Source organism: Dendrobates tinctorius, unplaced genomic scaffold, assembly GCF_039654945.1.
Source record: "Dendrobates tinctorius isolate UK_male_01 unplaced genomic scaffold, ASM3965494v1 ptg000140l, whole genome shotgun sequence".
NCBI lineage: Eukaryota > Metazoa > Chordata > Amphibia > Anura > Dendrobatidae > Dendrobates > Dendrobates tinctorius.
Window position 1 is genome coordinate 19,479,538 of NW_027361808.1, and position 21,476 is coordinate 19,501,013.

General features: G+C 46.9%; 1 long non-coding RNA gene across 3 annotated transcripts in view; it reads left to right on the top strand.

Moving 5' to 3' along the window:
- Nucleotides 1–21,476, top strand: part of LOC141049048 (uncharacterized) — a 242,606-nt gene that overhangs the window by 46,755 nt on the left and 174,375 nt on the right. Inside the window, exon 5 of one of the 3 annotated variants that reach the window (XR_012220237.1) lies at nucleotides 17,278–18,153. The exons of the other annotated variants lie outside the window; for them this stretch is intronic. This is a non-coding gene — a long non-coding RNA (uncharacterized lncRNA). Of the gene's footprint in view, nucleotides 1–17,277; nucleotides 18,154–21,476 lie in introns of those variants that run through there. 3 annotated transcript variants of the gene reach the window in all.

Below are 21,476 nucleotides of genomic sequence, written 5' to 3' on the forward strand. Positions count from 1 at the left end.
TTCCTCTGACTTCTCCAATTCCTCCATTTGCAGCAGCTGAAAGTCCAGCCTACACATCAACATATGCCACTTTTTAAACCACCAGAAATGGGCGTACTATGAGGGGCCCTGTGCCAGTACCGGCGCCCATGAGTGGGTCCCCCCTGCTTGTTCAGGGACACAGCACTTGCAATACTTACCTCTCCCTGCTCCACCGCTGTGTAGTCTGGCCATTTAAATCCATCACAGGGACGGCCACTACAAATTTGGTGTACTGATCGATGATGGTTAAGATGTAGCTATGTCCTATCCTGCTGGCCTCTACCTTCAGATTACCAATGGCTACCATTTGTAATGGACGTCAACTCCCAATCGGATGCAATGGTGCTTTATGTTCACCTTTCACATTTTTCATAGTCACAGACATGTGACATTCCTGCCACCATTTTTCAATGTGTCCTGTCATGGCAATCCAATAGAATCCCCTATGGCCTATGGCTTGTGTGTTTTGCATTCCAAAGTGACCAGACAGATCATGATAGGCAGTGAGGACCATGTCTACAGCTCTCCCTGTGATCACAATTTGATGGAGACGAGTTACAGTGATGGCATTGACGTAACTGCGATACAGCAACCCTTTCTTCAATAATTTGCGTTTTAGCTGTATCCGCAGTTAAAGTTATTTAGGGTCAGCATCACCTCTGCGAATTCTCCCGGGAGGTTTTCCCGTGATTAAAAAATTCAAAAACATCTAAAATCACTAGACGTTACGGCTGTACTTTTATCCATCTCCCTTCCTCTAGCAGAGAGTCTGGACTGGCAGACTGACACTGAAATATAAACGAAGATTTCAAAGTACTCCAACACTGTACACTGGTGTATGTTTCGAATACATTTCCCTTTTTCTCATTTTTATATTCGGGTGTAATCCATACTGAGCCTGTGAGAGTTTGTGTCTAACTCTGGTAAAATATAAAGATATTTGAAATGACACCAACACTGTATGCAGCTGACCGATTGTAAAACATTACCCTTTTTCAAGTTTTTATATTCTTGTGTAATCCATACTAAGCCTGTGAACGTCTGTCTGTAAATCCAGAAATGTATTTGTAGATTTAAGATTAACCCAACGCTGTATACAACTGTACGCTTGTGATACCTTACCCATTCACTGCTATTTATATAGTGGTCTAATCCATACTGGGTCAGTGAGAATCTGTTTCTGACTCTGGAAATATCTACTGAGATTTACAATTACCCCCACACTGTATGCAGCTGTACGCTTCTGATCCATTACCCTTTTACTGCTTTTTATATTGTGTAATCCATACTGAACCTGAGAGTGTCTGTTTCTGCCTCCTGAAAAGGAGATTTATAATGTTTAAACAATACTATATGTACCTTGTATCTGGTGATACAGTAACCTTTTTATACTTTTTATATTCAAGGTTTATGCATACTGGGACTGAGAGCATCTGTGTCTGCCTCATGAAATGTCTACGGAGATTTAGAATGTTTAAACTATACTATATATACCTTGTATCTGGTCATACTGTACCCTTTTTCAACTTGTTACATTATTGTCAAATCCATACTGAGCGTGTGAGCATATGTGTCTGCCTCCTGAAATACATACGGAAATGTTTTTGTATTTTAAGTAGACTATATATACCTTGTATCTGTTGATCCAGTACCCTTTGTGCCCGAAATTCATCCTCCAACCACCACTCAAAGTGCATCATTGACACCTGGAACATTGGCACACATGTGTGATTATTTCTTTCGGATCTTCTTTTTATATTATGGTGTGATCCATACTGAGCCTGTGAGAGGCTGTGTGTTACTCTTGAAATATATATGTAGATCGCCAAATGACCCCAACACTGTATAAAGCAGTACGCTTGGGATCCATTCCCCTTTTACTGCTTTTTATATTGTTGTGTAATCCATACTGGGCCTCAGAGCGTTTGTGTCTGCCTCCTGAAATAAATACGGAGATTTTGAATGTTGAAACTATACTATATATACCTTTGATCTGGTGATACTGTACCTTTTTCTACTTTTTAGTTTGTTGTCGAATCCATACTGGCCATGACAGCATCTGTGTCTGCCTCCTCAAATATATACGTAGATTTATAATGTTGAAACTATACAATATATCCCTGTTATCTGGTGTTAAAATGAAACACCACGCAGGGCCGGGGGTTACTCAGTACCAGGCCTTTCAGGCTCTTTTAAGGGGGAAGTATGTCACGGTGGTGATTGGGACCCGGTCCGTGGCCCTGGGTGTCCAATAAAGAAGATGACAGTTCAGATGAGTGGGAAGATGGTATGATAATTAATTTGCAAAAGGGAGATTGTGACCCCACCCTTGGTACTCGGCTAGGGTAGCCGATGCTGCAATGCAGATCCTCTGTGCCGGTGTTAAAACAGCCAAGATGATGAATCTCTCCACGGGCAGAGCTGTATCCCAGTTGAGATGGTGTTTGTGAGCCGTTGACGGTGATGGTGAGTGTAGCGTGTGTAGCAGGCGAGATGTAAAAGACACCAAGGACGCAGTTGGGTGTAATTTCTGAGCTTTTCCTCAAAAGTTTTGTGCACAAGATGACCCGATTAGTACTGTGTCATCCGAGGGAGGGGTCCAGCAAACTCTAAGGTAGGTCAGGAACACCTGTTCAAGTATCCTCCTTGTGTATCCTTTATAGGCCGTGTCTCTGCGCTGATCTCTCCCTTCCTTCCTGCTGTGGGCCTTCGCAAACAGTGTCCCAAGCTGGCAGACACGGATCTGTTGTCAGTTCATTTTTCCCTTCACCATTGAGGTCTGATGAACTCCCTCCTCTGGGGAAGGAAGGTAGTGAGACTGATTACCAAACACCTGGGCAGCTAGAGGATAACTGGGTGGCTGGAATTGAGGACTGGATATAAGACTGCCGACGCCCTTCTTCCTGGCTGGTGATTTTCCTGCTGGATTCTTGGAGATCAGTCTGAATCCTGCGTCTCAAAGCTAAGTTTTTCTACTCTGCTTTGTACTCTTCAGTTTTGTTTTTGTTTTGCCTTGTTTTTTGGGAGTTCTGCCATCCCCGGCCGGGGGTGAGCTGAATTCCATTTTTGTCTCTGATCTGTTGATCTTTTGCTCTGTCTTCAGAATATACCTGAGTGCTGATATAGTCTTTTGAAGCCTAGCGACTTCAGGGCCTGTTTTTCCTATCAGTCGGTTGGCTCATTTTGATAGGGTTTTTGCGGATGGCAGACAGCAGCTTTCCTATCCTGTCCTATGTAGTTAGCTTGGGCCCCATCATTTGCTCAACCTATCTTTCTATCTGTGTTAGTGTTTTCGTCTTGCTTCACCGTCATTATATGTTGGGGGCTGCCTATTGCTTTGGGGTCTGCTCTGGGGCAGTTTAGTTTTTCCCCTTTCTGTCTTTAGGCTATGTAGCTCTCCGGCTGTGATCGAGGGGTCTAGGGCACCGTTGGAACCCCCCACGGCTACTGCTAGTGGTTGTGGATAGGTTCAGGGGTCTGCAATCCGATAGCTGCCAACCTCTCTGGTTTTTCTGGACTTAGCTGGTATTTTGTTTTTTCCTCCTTCGGTGACTCATCATAACACGGATCACACCGGGCGACGTGGGTCAGGCTCCCGGGTCCTTTATTCCAACTGCTGCCTTTTTGAGTATTGAATGCGGCTGTGACTGAGGCACTTAAAGTTACCTCAGCCTCCGTCTTTCTAGCTGAGCTCTGTATTTCTCCACTACCTTCAGGAGCCACCTTCCCCAACTAGGCCTGGTCCTTCCTTCTCCAGAAACGGGCTTCACAAGTGGCTTATTGCACTTCCCGTGCCCCAAGGACCCCTTCCTTCCAGTCTAGGAGCTTGGACAAGATTTTTCTCTATTCTCTGACCCTCAGCCCTCTCACAGTAATCCTGCTCTTACTCTGTCCTGTCACTGACTGACAACTCTCTAGAAAGATCCATCTACCTCAGACTAGCTCCACCCATCAACTGTCAGCTTGCTCTCTCTGATTGGATGCCCACAATTACTCCACTACCTAAGGTCCTCCCACTGTACCTACCTTCCACACTAACCGCCAACACCCTTTCCTAGTCAGTCTGGGATGAGGCCATCCTCCCACCGGGTACACCCAGAAAGCACTGACTACCATGTGTGTGTGTTGAGTGCAGGGTTAGGAGTCCTGAGTGGTGATCCCTCCTTACCTGAGGGTGGGATACCACACCTTTGGATGAGGTGCAGTACCTCTGTGGTGACCGTACTCTCAGGGGCGCCATAGTACCCGTTCTCACCTTTCTATATTGTTGTCGGATCCATACTGGGCCTGAGAGTGTCTGTGTTTGCCTCCTGAAATGTATACAGAGATTCAGTATGTTTAAACTATACTATACATACCTTGTATCTAGTGATACTGTACCCTTTTGCAAATTTTTATATTATTGTCTAATCCATACTTTGCCTGTGACTATCTGTGTCTGACTCATGAAATATATACGGAGATTTACAATTATCCCTAGACTGTATAGAGCTGTCCGCTTCTGAAACAGTACCATATATCTGCTGGTATTTTTAGTCCATTTTCACAAGAATTAGTACGTATGGTGGAAGAGGCCATGGACGTGGGTGAGGGGGGGCCAGCTGGTACTAATGGTGATGGTGGTGCATCTGCTGGTAGAGCCAAAAGCACAATAGCAGCTAAGGCAGGTGGTGTTGAGCCTGCGTCATCAGCTGGCACAAGAAAGCCTTTAAGGCTCCCTTTTCTGGGATTAGGTAAACTGCTTTTAAAGCCGGAGCATCAGGAACTGGTTTTGCCTTACATTGCCGAAAAAGCCTCCAGCTCTATCGCCTCCTCTTCTGAAGTTTAAAAAAATGCAAGCACTGAGTCGTCAGTGCAGGCTTCTGGTCAGGAACCACCCCTTTCCTTGTCTCCTTCACCCCCGACTAAAAGTGAAGGATGCGGCAGCCCACACTTCAGATTACTTCATGGAGCTCTTTTCACAGGCTATGCCTGTGTTATCAAGTGAAATTCTGAATTCCCCAGTCCAACATGAATTGGAGATGGAGTGCACTGAAGCACAGCCACTGCTAGAAGATTCTGCTGGTACATTGACCCACAGCACTACATTCCCCTCGCACTCTACAGAGCCAGAATGTGACACTGATGAAACTCAGGTGCCCCTTCCCACATACTATACCATCTTACACGGTGACACAGAGGAAGGTGCTGATGAGTGCCGGTTCCCTGGGCAGGTGGGGGGGTCCTACTCGTGGGTGACGGCAGTGGCACAGGGCCCCTCATAGTTTGGAATAGTGTCTATGCCGGTGGGAGGGCCCACTCGCCGTCAGACATACCGTCGTACTATGAGGGGCCCTATGCCAGTGCCGTCACCCACGAGTGGGCCCCCCATGCTTGCTCAGGGCCACAGCACTTGCGATACTTACCTCTCCCTGCTCCATCGCCGTGAAGTCTTCCGTCTTTCCTGACAGTGACATTCAGGTTACAGAGCGCGATGACATCACGTCTGTATGCACAAGTGCAGAGAGCTTTAAAATGGCAATGCTGAGGAGTCCAGAGTAGAGCAGTGCCCAGCGAGGAGAGGTATTTAATTTTTTTTCAATTTTTTTAAATGATGAAGCATTTTTTGGGGAGCAATATACACTGGAGAATGATATATGGGGCCCATCCTACACTGGAGCATCATCCATTTGGCCCATCATATACTGGAGCATTCCAAATGGGGACATCAGACACTGGAGCAGCATTTATGGGGCCCATTATACAGTGGAGCATTAGAAATGGGGCCCATTATATATGGAGCATTATTTGGGCCCATAACACACTGGAGCATCGTCCATGGGGACCAACATATACTGGAGCATTCCAAATGGGGGACATCAGACACTGGAGCAGCATTTACGGGGCCAATTATACACTGGAGCATTAGAAATGGGGCCCGTTATATATGGAGCATTATTTGGGCCCATAACACACTGGAGCATCATCCAAGGGGACCAACATATACTGTAGCATTATATGGAGCTCATCATATACTGTATGGAATATTATATGGGACCAATTATTCTGTATGGAGAAATATATGGGGCTCATTATTCTGTATGGCGCACTATGTGGTGGCCATAATACTGTATGGAGTAATGTACTGTCCGGTTTTTGAGCTATTGTAGAATTTAAAATAGATATCAGTCATGTCATGTAAGCAGTGAAGTATTTTTCATTGTACTATACCTATATTTCTGTGCTGTATCGGAGCATTATGAATTGTGGTATGTGTTAAAAGGGCGCACTGACACTCTTTGGCCCAGGGCACACGAAAACCTGGCGCCAGCCCTACCCCCCACAACTTTAGCCAAATAACCCCCAGTTTTCAATGCGTAACTATTATTATAAAGTAAATTAAGGTTGCCAAGCTTAAGTAATAAGAAATGATGTCGTTGGCATTGAAATGGGCACTGTAGGTGTGTTTACTGTCCTCGACTCCCTGCCGACTTTGCTTCCCCATTGACTTGCATTGGGTTTCGTGTTTCAGTCGGCCCCCGACTTTTCCCTATAGTCGGCCGATTTCGTTCGACACGTCTTTTTAGAAAGTCGGGTTTCATGAAAGCCGACTTGACCCGAAAAAAGGAAAAGTCGCTCATTTCTAGTCTACAGCCGATTCATCTCCCTCAGGCACAAGCTTCAGAAGTCACTTGAGATGAAGGAACACTTCTTTACCTTCATGGGGAAGATATTCCAGAACAACCACGCAGAGATTGCACCTGCACTTCGGCCCTCAGAGGAGTGTTGGTACCTGCCCATCTTCGGAGTATACCATCCTAAGAAGCCAGGTCAAATAAGAGTGGTATTCGACTCAAGCCACAAATGCGAAGAAGTTTCATTGAATGATGTCCTACTGTCAGGTCCAGAACTCAACAACAGACTTCTGGAAGTACTACTCTCTTTCCGCAGAGATACGGTGGCATGTATGGCTGACATACAACAGATGTTCCACTGTTTTCTCGTCAAAGAGGAACACAGAAATTACTTGAGGTTCTTCTGGTACCTTGACAACAATCCGGACAAAGACAAGAAAATAGAGGAAAGCAACATGTCTATAAATTGGGAACACATGATTAAATAGGGCAAATTGAAGAAACTTTATTACTCAATACTGACACATATAGAAAAAACACAGTATCCAATTTGAAAACAATTAAAATTGCAAGAAAAGCAAACAAGTCATGTCATGGAATAATGATGCAATGACTCTCCCACATCAAAAACCCCTCCACACAGAAAACTCTATATAAGAATAATGATATAAACACATGGCAACCTACAAGTGTTAGTAATGAATTTAGTTACCATACAATGTCATCTATGTGATAGCAAAAAAGGCCTGCACCTAAGTCGCTATTCACAGCACCATGCGAAAAAAAAGTTATACATATATAGAGACACAAAAGACCTGGTAGTCATAGAGTGATTGCATGAGATATGTATGGGCCAGTCACACAAAATTCAGTGTGGCCAAACCAGCACAAGAGAGCCTGAAAATGGTTTCTAAGTGAGTAGCCCCATATAGTTAAATTGCTGAGTGCAGCTGTGGGATGGGGAAGTGGGGGGAGCAAGAAGCCCCACGCGTATCGCCGCTGCCCACGTGGCTTCCTCAGGGGAGAATAAAGTGCTGAGTATCTATATATGCCAGATATATATATATATATATATATATGTAGTACACATATGATATGAGGCATAAGTAATTCAAAAAGAGCGTTGCTAACCAATAAGGATAGGAGACGTCGCATGGCTGGTGAACATCGCATGGCAGCGGCCATCTTGACCGCGTTGTGAGCAAAAAATAATAAAGTTGGTCGCAGACTCCATAGCGCATGCACCAGATCGAGCTATAGACACATGCGCAGATGGTAAAAGACAAGCGCTGTCTGTAGATCACTTGCATTAGGTAATCACAGGGATGCATGTGTGAATCGCGCTTTGTCATCAGATACCAAAGGCTCGCATAACCAGTGCGGCCGTAAAGTAGAGATATATATTCAGGACGTGCATTAGATGAAAAACGCATACATTTACAGCACAGGTGTACATAACAAGCATGTGTTAGATGAGACCTAGGTAAAAAGTCAATAATGGAAACACATCTATATAAACGGCGTATATAAACAGTACAGTATACTTGTACTGTATACATATCCATGCTTTGATGAAGCACACACTGTGTATTTATCCACTTACACCGTTTATATAGATGTGTAGCCATTTTTTTCCTGGATCTTTGAGTTACACACACGTGTTCCTGCTCCCTGCAAATCACTGCTTCTGACAAGCGGATTCCGCTGAGGGTTTAATACAGTTATGTGTTTGTGCAATGTATCTGTGCTAGCTAGTTGTAATGCTCTTTGCACTGCATGTTAGATAGATGCATCATTGTTTAGGGTAGTGCAATGCTGGTAGCCTAAGTTTGCTTAGATATCCTCTTAACTGCATTATGTGTTGTATTGTGCAACCTCTGTAATACTCCTGTTATTGATGTAATAGCACCCTGTATTATTGCCTGTGGCTGATGTAATAGTACCCTGTATTACTGCTTTTGTTTTGTTATCTGCCAGTACTGATATACTGTACTGTCTATTTCTTTTTAGTTTTTACCCATTATCATCCACTATATCATCCGATCTCATCCTCTATATCATCCAATCTCATCCACTATATCATCCATTATCATCTACCATTGTTGCTCACCGTTACTAAGTTCATCATCATCTCAATTGTTACCGCCGTCACGGTCGCCTCCACTCCTACTCACCTCCTTGCAGCAGCGGTGCTTCCTTCTCCACGTCGGGGCTTGCGCCATCTGACAGCTCCACCGTCAGCGGCGCCTCTGCGCATTCGCCGTAGGCTGCGGCCGCGCGTCACCTCCTCTCCCTGAGCTCCGGCGGTGCCCTGACCCGAAAGCACTGCCGGACCAAAGGGAGCTTGTGGGTCAGGTATATCAGGCCGCCCTTTCCTAATGGAAGTGCCTGATCTTAGGTTCCCTAGCATTTGGCGTTGCTGCTCTCAGCAGCTACCTTGTCGTCTCCCTGCTTTTGTCTCCTCAGCTCTGCTCGCCTGTCCTGTGTTCCAGCCATGCCCGCCTCTGAGTCCTTGCCTGCCCACCTGTCCTGTGTTCCAGGCGTGCCTGCTTTTGAGTCCTTGCCTGCCCGCCTGTCCTGTGTTCCAGCCGTGCCCGCTTCTGGGTCTTTGCCTGCCCGCCTGTCCTGTGTTCCAGCCGTGCCCATCTCTCCAGTGTCCTAGTCTGTCAGCCTGTCCTAGCCTGCCTGCCTGTCCTGTGTTCTAGCCGTACCCGTTTGTCCAGTGTCCTGTCTGTGCCTCCTGAGTTCCAGTTCTGTCCTATCGTACCCTTCCGCCTTGTCCTCCAGTTCCACGGCTGGTCCACCACCCGCACTCCACTCCATCACCCCGTGCTCTGTCTCTGTCCCGTGGAGGGGCTCCAGCTTCCCTAAAGAGCTGCCCCTCTTGGTACCGGCTATCGTGTTACTTAAGCCCCAGGGCCTGCTCCTAATGATCCCTGTATGGGGTCAGTTCCACCTGGTCCGTTCGCCTGGAGGTCCTCGGTGCCACAATCCAGAGGGTCCACTCTTGAAGGTTTGCCTCACCAAACTGTAACAGTAAGATCAGGCCATGGATCCCGCCAGTGCCTCTGCAGCATCCCAGAAAGAGTTGCTCTTTTTACGGGAGAACCAGGGACGCATAATGTCCATTATGAAATCCATGGACTCTCGCTTGTCGGCCCTGCAGGCTGCTGACCCGAGTTATGCCACTCATCTAGCCAGTCTCCAGCACGAGCTTGGTCAGCAGTGCGACACCCAGGCACACATTCTATCCTATATGGCCTCAGTCGATGACCGTTTGCTCGCCCTACAGTCTGCCGCCTCTGCACAGACCTCATCTCAAGTCTCGTCTTCCCTTCCTTCTCCTCGCCTCGCTAAGCCACATCGGTATAGTGGTGACCCCAAGCTTTGCAGGGGGTTCCTAAACCAGTGCAGTCTCCACTTCGAGTTGCTGCCCCAGCTATACCCCTCTGACCGGGCCAAAGTGGCCTTTATTATGTCTCATCTGGAGGGGGAGGCCCTGTCCTGGGTGAATCCTCTCTGGGAACGGGATGATCCCATAGTTTCGAGCTTGCCAGTTTTTCTTGACACTTTCTGTAGGGTCTTTGACGAGCCAGGTCACTTAGCCTCCCTTACTGAGTCCCTCTTTAACCTTCGTCAGGGTACTCTAACGGTCGGCCAGTATGCAATTCGATTCCGTACTCTTTCCTCTGAGTTGGGCTGAAATAACGCGTCACTTGTAGGGGCCTTCTGGTGGGGTTTGTCGGGCAGGATTAAGGATGAGCTTGCTGGCCGCGATACCCCATCCACTCTGGAAGATCTTATCTCCCTGGCCACCCGCATCGACCTCCATTTCCAGGAGCGCTCTCTGCAGTCAGCCAGAGAAAGGAGACCCATTAAACCGGACCCTTCTGCCAACCGGACCTCTAGCCCACACCCAACCGGGACATCTTCTAACCCCTCTGTCGAACCCATGCAAGTAGACCGCCTCAAGCTGGCTGAGCTACGCCGACGCGACAGACAGGCGCAGGGTCTATGTTTCTACTGTGGAGGATCATCTCATTTTCTTCGTTCCTGCTCAGAGATACCGGGAAACTCTTCCACGTAGGCCAGGTAAGAGAGGCCTCCCTAGGTGCTAACAATTCCTCTCAACCCCTTACTATGTCTGTTCTTCTGGTTTCGGGTCGGAGGCGTGGGTCTGAGGTGGCCTACGTGGATTCGGGGTTGGTGGGCAACTTCATCCGGCTGGAGGAGGTAGACAAGTATCAGATTCCTGTGATAACCTTAAAGACCCCCCCCGGCTAATTGCCTCTGTGGATGGCAGACCCTTACAGGAGATCGTCACTATGATCACTGAGGAGGTGGAGTTGCAAGTTGGAGCCTTACATCGTGAAAAGATGGCCTTTTATAGTGGTCCCATGCCTTGCTTCTAGGACTCCATTGGTTACGGACACACCAACCGGTCCTCGACTGATCGTCGGGCGAGGTTCTCCATTGGGGGCATTTGTGTCATACCCGGTGCCTGAATTCCATTTGTCCATCTACCGTCTCACAACCTTCTCCCGACCTCTCGGGGCTTCCCTCCACCTACTGGCCCTACGCTGATGTTTTTGACAAAAAGGAGGCAGAGAGCCTTCCTCCACTCCAGCCTTTTGACTGTCCAGTTGAACTAATTCCCGGGACTACTCCCTCAGGGGTAGAATCTACCTGTTGTCCCCTGCAGAGACTCTAGCCATGTCCGACTACGTCCGGGAGAATCTGGCCAAGGGATTTATTCGAAAGTCTACTTCTCCTGCAGGGGCCGTTTTTTTCTTCGTTAAGAAGAAGGATGGGTCCCTACGGCCATGCATTGATTACACAGGCCTAAATAACATCATGGTCAAGAATAGATACCCTCTTCCGCTCATTCCGGAGCTATTTGACCGCCTCAGAGGGGCCCGAATCTTCTCCAAATTAGACTTTAGAGGAGCTTACAATCTGATCCATATCTGTGCTGGCGACGAGTGGAAGACTGCCTTTAACACTCGAGATGGACATTACGAGTATCTAGTCATGCCCTTTGGTCTTTGCAATACTCCTGCATTATTTCAGGAAATTGTCAATGAGATTTTCCGAGACCTCCTGTATTCTTGTGTCGTGGTATACTTGGATGACATCCTAATATTTTCCCCTGATCTCTCGTCCCATAGGAGAAGTGTTTGCCTGGTACTACAGCGTCTTCGGGAGAATCGCCTGTATGCCAAGATCAAAAAGTGTCTCTTTGAGCAGAATTCGCTACCATTTCTGGGCTACGTTATCTCTGACACTGGATTGAAAATGGACCCCGAGAAGCTTTCCGCTATTCTCGAATGGCCTCGACCCGTGGGAATAAGGGCCATACAATGGTTCCTAGGATTTGCCAATTACTACAGGCAGTTTATCCCTTACTTCTCCCCGGTAACAAGCCTATTTCCACCCTTACGCGTAAAGGGACGAGCCCTAATTCTTGGACTACAGAGGCCGAAGAGGCCTTTCAAACTTTGAAACGCGCTTTTTCCTCAGCCCCGGTATTACACCGTCCTGAAGCCAGCTGACCCTTCGTGCTCGAAGTGAATGCTTCCTCCACAGGAGCTGGGGCGGTACTATCCCAGAAGTCTGCTTCAGGTTGTTTGCTTCCCTGTGGGTTCTTCTCCAAAGCCTTTTCCCCAGCGGAGTGCAATTACACGATCGGAGATCGGGAGCTATTAGCCAAAAATTGGCCCTGGAGGAGTGGCGTCATCTGCTAGAAGTGGCTGTCCATCCCTTCGTGATTTACTCCGACCACAAGAACTTGGCCTACCTCCAGTCCGCCCAGAGACTCAGTCCTCGACAGGCCAGGTGGTCCTTGTTTTTGCCCGCTTCGATTTCGAGCTCCACTTTTGGCCCGGCAACAAAGACACCAAAGCCGATGCATTATCCAGGGTCTCTGAACCGGCCGAGGCACCGGAGGAACTTTCACACATTATCAAACCCACTAAACTCATCACTGTGGCTCCCATGGATCTTCTTTCTCCGCCCCCAGGCAAGACTCTCGTGTTTGAGGATGCTAGAAGAAAGGGCTTATGCTAGGGCCATTCTTCTAAACTTGCTGGTCATGCAGGGACTAAGAAGACATTGGCCCTCATCTCCCGCCACTACTGGTGGCCTACTCTTGGTTGAGATGTGATTGACTTTGTTGCCTCCTGTCCGTCCTGTGCCAAGAGCAAAGTTCCTTGACGGCCTCCGTCTGGCTTTCTACTTCCGTTGCTGGTTCCTACGACTCCTTGGGAACATATCGCCATGGATTTTATCACCGACCTGCCCTGCTCTTCCGGTTGCACGGTGATCCTGGTAGTTGTGGACCGCTTCTCCAAAATGGCACATTTTGTCCCTCTGCCCAGACTGCTTTCAGCTCCTGAACTGGCCAAGGTCTTCATCCATCAGATCTTCAGATTCCATGGAATACCGTGACGTATAGTGTCTGACCGAGCAGTTCAATTCACCTCTCGCTTTTGGCGAGCACTGTGCAAACTCTTGGGTGTATCACTAGATTTCTCCTCCGCTTACCATCCACAGTCTAAGGGGCAGGTGGAGCAAACTAACCAAGCCTTGATAGGTTACCTGCGTCACTTTTCCAGTGCCCACCAGGACAACTGGTTTGACATTCTTCCCTGAGCTGAGTTCGCCTTCAATAACCATATCAGTGAGTCTTCAATAAAGTCTCCGTTCTTTGTCGTATTTGGCCGACATCCTGGTGTTCCCCTTATAGTGACCCCTGCCTCAGAGGTACCTGTATCCAATTCTTTGTCCACAGAATTTTCCAAAATTTGGGCCGAGACCAACACAGCACTCAAGAGAGCCAGTGATCGGATGAAGAATCACGCTGACAAGAGCAGACAGGATTCTCCTCCGTATCGCACGGGTGAGAAGGTCTGGCTGTCATCCAAATATATCTGGCTGAAGTTGCCTTCTTTCAAGTTAGGTCCATTGGTCCTTTTGAAGTTCTTGGACTTGTCAACAATATCGCCTACAAGTTGAGGTTGCCTGCTTCGCTCCGAATTCCGAATACCTTCCATGTCTCTCTCCTGAAACCAGTGGTACTAAACCGTTTTCACTCCCCACCCGACTCTGCTTCTCAACTGGTCGGCACCGACAACATCTTTGAGGTAAGAGATATACTAGCTATGAAAAGGGTTAGAGGGAGGACCTTTTTTCTTATTGATTGGAAAGGGTTTGGTCCTGAGGAGAAGTCCTTGGAACCCCGGGAGAATATCAACGCACCCCGCATTCTCAAGAAGTTTGTTGCCAGACGTGCGGAGGGGTGGCTTAAGGGGGGGTACTGTTACCACCGTCATGGCCGCCTCCATTCCTGCTTACCTCCTCGCTCCAGCAGCACTTCCTTCTTCACGTCGGGGCTTGCGCCGTCTGACAGCTCCACGGTCGACGGCGCCTCTGCGCATGCACCGTAGGCTGCGGCTGCGCGTCACCTCCTCTCCCTGAGCTCCCCGAAAGCACTGCCGGACCAATGGGAGCTTGTGGGTCAGGTATATCAGGCCGCCCTTTCCTAATGGAGGCGCCTGATCTTAGGTTCCCTAGCGTTTGGCGTTGCTGCTCTCAGCAGCTACCTTGTCGTCTCCCTGCTTTTGTCTCCCCATCTACTCACCTGTCCTGTGTTCCAGCTGTGCCCCTGAGTCCTTGCCTGCCCACCTATCCTGTGTTCCAGCCGTGCCCGCTTCTGAGTCCATGCCTGCCTGCCTGTTCTGTGTTCCAGCCGTGCCCGTCTCTCCAGTGTCCTAGCCTGCCAGCCTGTCCTGTGTCCTAGCCTGCCTGCCTGTCCTGTTATGAATGAGTCACCGTAGGAGGCAAAAGCAGAAATACAAGCTAAGTCCAGAAAACCAGAGAAGTTGGCAACTATCAGATTGCAGACACCCAAACCTATCAACACAACTAGCAGTAGCCGTGGGGGGTTCCTACGATGCCCTAGACCCCTCGATCACAGCCGTAGAATTACATAGGCCTAAAGAAAGAAGGGGGAAATCTAAACTGCACCAGAGCAGACCCCAAAGCAATAGGCAGCCCCCAACATATAATGACGGTGAAGCAAGATGAAAATACTAACACAGACAGAAAGATAGACTGAGCAAAGACGGGGCCTAAAAACTACCTAGATAGGAAAGGACAGGAAGGTTGCTGTCTGCAATCTGCCAAAACCCTATCAAAGACATAAGCCAACAAGCTGATATGAAAAAGGCCCTGAAGCAGCTAGGCTTCAAAAACTAAATCAGCACTCAGGTATTTTCAGAAGACAGAGCCCCCAGCAGGGAATGGCAGACATCCAGAAAAACAAAGTCAAGCACCCAAGCAAAAGGCCGAGCAGCAAACTTAGCTTTAGAGGAGCAGGAATTCAGACTGGTCTCCAAGGATCCCACAGAGAAATCATCCGCAGGGCAGAAGGGCGTCGGCAGCCTTATATCCAGTCAGTAACTCCACTCATCCAGTCATCATCATCAGCCTCAGGTGTTTGAGAATCAGGCTCACTACCTTTCTTTACCAGAAGAGGGAGTTCCTCGGGCCTCAGTAATGAAGGGGAAAATGAACTCACAACACTGTTCTGTGTTCTAGCCTTACTCATTTGTCCAGTGTCCTGTCTGTGTCTCCTGAGTTCCAGTTCTGTTCTATTATACCCCTCCGCCTTGTCCTCCAGTTCCACGTCTGGTCCGCCACCCGCATTCCACTCCATCACCCCGTGCTCTGTCTCTGTCCCGTGGAGGGGCTCCAGCTTCCCTAAAGAGCCTCCCCTCTTGGTACTGGCTATCATGTTGCTCGAGCCCCGGGACCTGCTCCTAACGATCCCTGTATAGGGGTCGGCTCCACCTGGTCCGCTCGCCCGGGGGTCCTCGGTGCCACAATCCAGAGGGTCCACTCTTGGAGGTTTGCCTCGCTGAGCCGTAACATCAATAAACATAGACTTAAGCACCCATACAGTCTTTTTACTGGGAGTGAATGAAGGGTTTAGCCATATGCTGGAATCCACACAGCATCACACGCAGACGAAGGCAGAACACCTAATATTTTTCAACAGTAACTCCAGGGTATCCTTTCTCTGAACTGGTGAGCATAACAGATATGCATTCTTCAGATGACGCCATATTTACACTTTGTAAAGTGGTAATATTACAACCCTCTATTAAAGCACCATTCCAGTGTTTTGTTTTTTCTGCACTGGAGCGGCGCTTTAAAGGTAAGGCCACTACCCCCATTCATATACTCACCTTCCAGGGCATCACCTTTTACCGACACCGCTTTAGTCCCTTGGCGCCATCTTGTGCCCATAAATTCTGACTAGTTATATCACAAAATCTCAATCCAAGTCTATCAGAGCCAGAACAAGGCTCTCATAGAGATTTATTGAAAGAGACCTCAGGCATGCTCGATGAAACACTGGACCTGGATGCAGATCACTTTTCGTCAAAGTCCAATGGGAGCCAAGCTGGAGAAGAATGAAGGCGGCAAGTGAGTCTGATACAGGGGTCAGGGGAATTACATTTAAGGCCGGAGTCACACTGGCGAGGAATACAGGAGAGTGAGAGGCGCAAAAAGCACGCATTACACACGGACAAATGATTTTCTATGGGGTCACTCGCACCAGGCGTATATTTCTCCTCAGTATAGTACGCTCCGTGCCACTCGCAGCATGCTGCGATTGTCAGCGTACTACGCCCGTAGTACGCCAATGCAAGTCTATGGGTGCGCAAAAAATATGGATTACACACGGACCACACGTGTGACTTGCGAGAAATATGGGTTTTACACCGGGTCTTTTAGTAAAGCCGGCAATTCAGTGGCTATACAGTAAACTCACACTGACAGTTTTAATAAAGAAATGAAAGAATAGATATAGACACATAGAATATATATATATTTGCATTCTATGTGTCTATATCTATTCTTTCATTTCTTTATTAAAACTGTCATAGGGCTCCATTATGTCCATTTTGCAAGCCTGCGAGAAAATCCCACCATACGGATGCCATACGGATTACATACGGATGCTGACATGCGCAAAATACGCGACCACACCTTGATTACGGATGACATACGGAGCACTGTTTAGGAGTCTGTCATCCGTATTACGCATGTAAAATACTGACCGTATTTTGCGCAGGTTAGTGTGACTCCAGCCTTACAAGTGGTGCTTTATTACATGACAATATCCTGCTGGCCTTAGAAGCCACTGATTGACATTACCTGCTATTATTTAGTCTTTGATCTTCTATATCACTAATACATAACACGTATAATGGGAGACCATTCACATTGATAGTCATTTGCCACAACTCCCTGGATGCCGTCTTTGAGCCCATTTTCATTCAATTGCAAACCTCACTTTCTAAGCTTACACACCTAAATTTACCCATTAAGCATTCATGTGAAATAGTCAAATGCCTTTGCAAAGTCCACAAACACTATATTCACAGCTACCCCTCTGTCCAGGTTTCAATTCACCTCTTCATAAAAATTAATCAGGTTGGTTTGATAAATTCTGTCCTTAGTAAAACCATGGTGGGTGGTTATCCTTTACAATATTACCGTACTTTATACAACATGCTCCTGTATATAGCCCCTTACAAGCCCAACAAATATTTTTCCCTCTGTGTATGTTTAGCTTATTGGTCTATAATTATCTGAGAAAGAACAAGAGCTCTTTTTGAAAACTGGTGTAAGGGGGTGAAGCACAAGAAGAATCAGAAGGGGGTTACCTCCTCTGCTCAGTGTCCGGAACCATAAAGCTGGGCAGCAGGGTTGCCGGGGGGAAAACTTTTGGACCTGGATCGATTGCATCATGGCCCTGTCAGTAGCAGTGGGGAAGAGGAAGGTCTGCTATACAAGAAGCAGTGCAGGCTGAGGGCGTGAAAAGAGAGAGCGCGCAGGTCTGAGCAGCATGTGCAGCAAGGAGATCAGGTCACAGCCGCGCACAGGAGAGGAGAGAGAACTCCCGGTTAGAGAGCTAAGACAGGAGGATGTGACATAGATACTGCTGTCTGTGAGTACATGGACGTGGAGTCCCCATTGACTAGAGGAATACGTCCTCCTGACCGTGCAGAGACTGACCCACACACACAGCTCCGGTGCCCGCGGTGACAGGTCAGAGCCCCTGATTTCAGCAGAAAGACTTAACAAAAGACTGAGCATCATTCCGGAGGAGAGACTGTTAGTTTTAAAGCAGAGACTCAGAGCAGGGGAGACCCAGTTTGGCCCAGTGCCCCCCCTGCCTTTCTCCTTAACCCCGGAGGCCCCAGTTACCCTCTAACAGAGACTACAGTGACTACAAGTGCCGCTGCTGTCGGCACCTATGTTGAAGAAGACGACCCTTCAAGCAAGATTTCTTCAGACTGATAAGTTGCACGAATACCTGTTAATTACCATCCTGCTTGACTGTTTGATAACTTTGTCTAGTTTACATAAACCGTTAAATCGCTATTACCTTCCCAGTTTAACCCCCACTGTTTTCTCCCTGCGAGGAGATTTTGACCCCTGTAAATAAACCCTTTAACTTTTGGTCTGTCTCTGTCCCATGGTGACATACTCAGCACCTGCACGTTTATTACACTGGCACCATATTAGCTTTGCGACAGTCATTAGGCACAGTACCTGTCAGGGAGAGACTGGCCATCTGACAATTCTGAGAAATGCCTAATGTACATGTCTGGCAGTTGGCCACTAGAGACCGCAACACTCCTAACTGTATCCACATCCTTTATGGGAGCTGCAATACTATAAGGAGGCAAGAGGAGACATTATTACTCCAGGGAGCCTTTTGGGTGACTATTGCTCTATGTAGTTTTTGTAGAGATGGGGATTATATTGAAGGTGCTAGAAAATTGATAAGAATGTCTGTTTGTTGCATTTTGCAAAAATGAGTCATGGTTGGAAGAAGTGGTTATGACAATCAAGTGAAAAAGAAATGGGAAATTATATAACTACAATCAAGAATGTCACTAATGAGTAATTATATTTACCGTATTTTTTGGACTATAAGACGCACTGGACCATAAGACGCACCACAAATTTTCAGAAGGAAAATAGGGAAAAAAATAAATGCATCAAATGGTGGCCCATCTTACTGTCTGAATTCAGCTTTTTTTGGGGGGATCGGCAGCACTGGTGGAGCGGTGTCACAGGAGGTGTTCCGTGGTCCGACGACGATCCCACGCTGATGCAACAGGTTCAACGGTGCTCGGTGGTGCAGGGGCTCTGTCAACGTTTTGTGAAAGTCCGGAGCCCCAGGACATCCATTGCTGCAAAGCAGTGGCCCCGAGGAAAAATGGGCACCAGCGCCGGTGCATGCACAGATTGAGATCTCAGCACCTAGATATCGTCTCCCGATCAATCTGCACATGCGCCGCCTCCGGCGGACATTTTCCCAGAGGCCACCACATTGTAGCAATGTAAGTGAGGGGCTTTCTCAAAATGTCAGCGGAGCCCTCACACCACCAAGCCCCCCTGAACCTGTTACATCAGCCTGGGATGGGAGTCAGATCATCGCCCTGCAGAGTCGCACGACCGAACACCCGTTCTTACCAGCCCAGGACTAGCAGAATTGCCACACTCCTGTAAGTACATTTGGACTATCAGACGCATCCTGATTTTCCCGAAAAAATTTTTGGAAAAAAGTGCATCTTACAGTCTGAAAAATGCAGTATCTGTACACTATAGAAATATATATATGTACTGTCTAAACCTGCATGTAAACAGAAGTTATTGCCACAAATATTTAAGAAAAATATTCCAACTTTATTTAGAAAAATTTGTTCTTTAAAAACAAATAAAAATGGGGACATTAACCCCTTAATGTCCAATAACGGACACAGTCCGTCATCGGACATCTCCCCTGCTTTGATGAGGGCTCCGGCGCTGAGCCCGCATCAAAGCCGGGACATGTCAGCTGTTATGAACAGCTGACATGTGCCCGCAATAGGCGCGAGCGGAATCGCCGTCCGCCCGCGCCTATTAACTAGTTAAATGCCGCTGTCAAAGCTGACAGCGGGCATTTAAATAGCATTTCCGGCCGCCGGGCCGGAAATGACGTCATCGCCGACCCCGTCACATGATCGGGGGTCAGCGTCACGTTGCCTGGACAACCAGAGGTCTCTATGAGACCTCTATGGTTGTTCCAGGCATAAGGCTTTCAGCGCCACCCGGTGGTCGGCGCTGAAAGCACAGCAGTAAATCTGCTACATATGGGCGATCTGCTCATCGCCCATATGTAGCAGAGCCGATCGGGTTGCGCAAGCTTCTAGCCTCCTATGGAGGCTATTGAAGCATGCCAAAAGTAAAAAAAAAAAATGTTTAAAAATAAAAAAAATTAAAAAAACATAAAAGTTCAAATCACCCCCCTTTCGCCCCAATCAAAATAAAACAGTAAAAAAAATCCCACAATACACATATTAGGTATCGCTGCGTTCAGAATCGCCCGATCTATCAATAAAAAAAAAGCATTAACCCGATCGCTAAACGGCGTAGCGAGAAAAAAATTCAAAACGCCAGAATTACGTTTTTTTGGTCACCAAGACATTGCATTAAAATGCAATAACGGGCAATCAAAAGAACGTATCTGCACAAATGTGGTATCATTAAAAACGTCAGTCCGGCACGGAAAAAATAAGCCCTCACCCGACCCCAGATCATGAAAAATGGAGACGCTACGGGTCTTGGAAAATTGCGCAAATTTTTTTTTTTTTTTTTTTTTTTAGCAAACTTTGGAATTTTTTTTCACCACTTAGATAAAAGAGGACATAGACATGTTTGGTGTCTATGAACTCGTAATGACCTGGAGAATCATAATGGCAGGTCAGATTTAGCATCTAGTGAACCTAACAAAAAAGCCAAGCAAAAAACAAGTGTGGGATTGCACTTTTTTGGCAATTTCACCGCACTTGGAATTTTTTTCCCGTTTTCGAGTATACGACATGCTAAAACCAATGGTGTCATTTAAAAGTACAACTCGTCCCGCAAAAAATAAGCCCTTACATGGCCATATAAACGGAAAAATAAAAAAGTTATGGCTCTGGAAAGAAGGGGAGGGAAAAATGAAAATGCAAAACCAAAAATACCCCTGGTCGTTAAGGGGTTAAATGCAGACACCCCAGGAAGAAGCTTAAACGTGACCTGGACTTCATCTGCAGGTTATGACTCTACTCTTTACTTACTTAACTGTTTAGTATCTCCACATTCGGTCCAGTGTTCAAATATTCTATACCAGTATTATGCACTTTAGCATTGATTCTTATATTTTGTCTAGTACTTGAGACTTTATATCGGCACTTTGCACTTTGGCACTGCACAAGCATTTTAGTGCTCTAGGTTGTTTTGGCCAGATGAAATAACTGCTTGATATGAATTCAATGTAATAGCGTTTGACCAGTTATAGACTTTGCATTGGTTACACATGGGCTAAATACCAATGTGTGGGGATATTTGTAAAATTAGAAAGGTTGATTAATTATTTATTACATTTATTACATATATTGCTGTTATCAACCTATAGGCATTGTAATATACATGGAAGTAACTATTTTGTGGAATGAGAAAACAATATATTTATAAGTGGTAACATGTCCTGCAGGTGCGGTGTCTGCATTTATTTTCCCCTTTGTTTTTAAAGAATGAATTTTTCTAACTAAAGTTGGAATATTTTTCTAAATATATGGCAATAACTTCTGTTTACATGTAGGTTTAGATATTGAATTGGAAGTGCCAGTTTACTCAAGGCCTTTTTCTAGGGTTACTAGAAATATATACGGTTTGATAAAGCGCTGGTATAGAAATTTTATCTACCATAATATGGTCATTGTAGACTGGTAA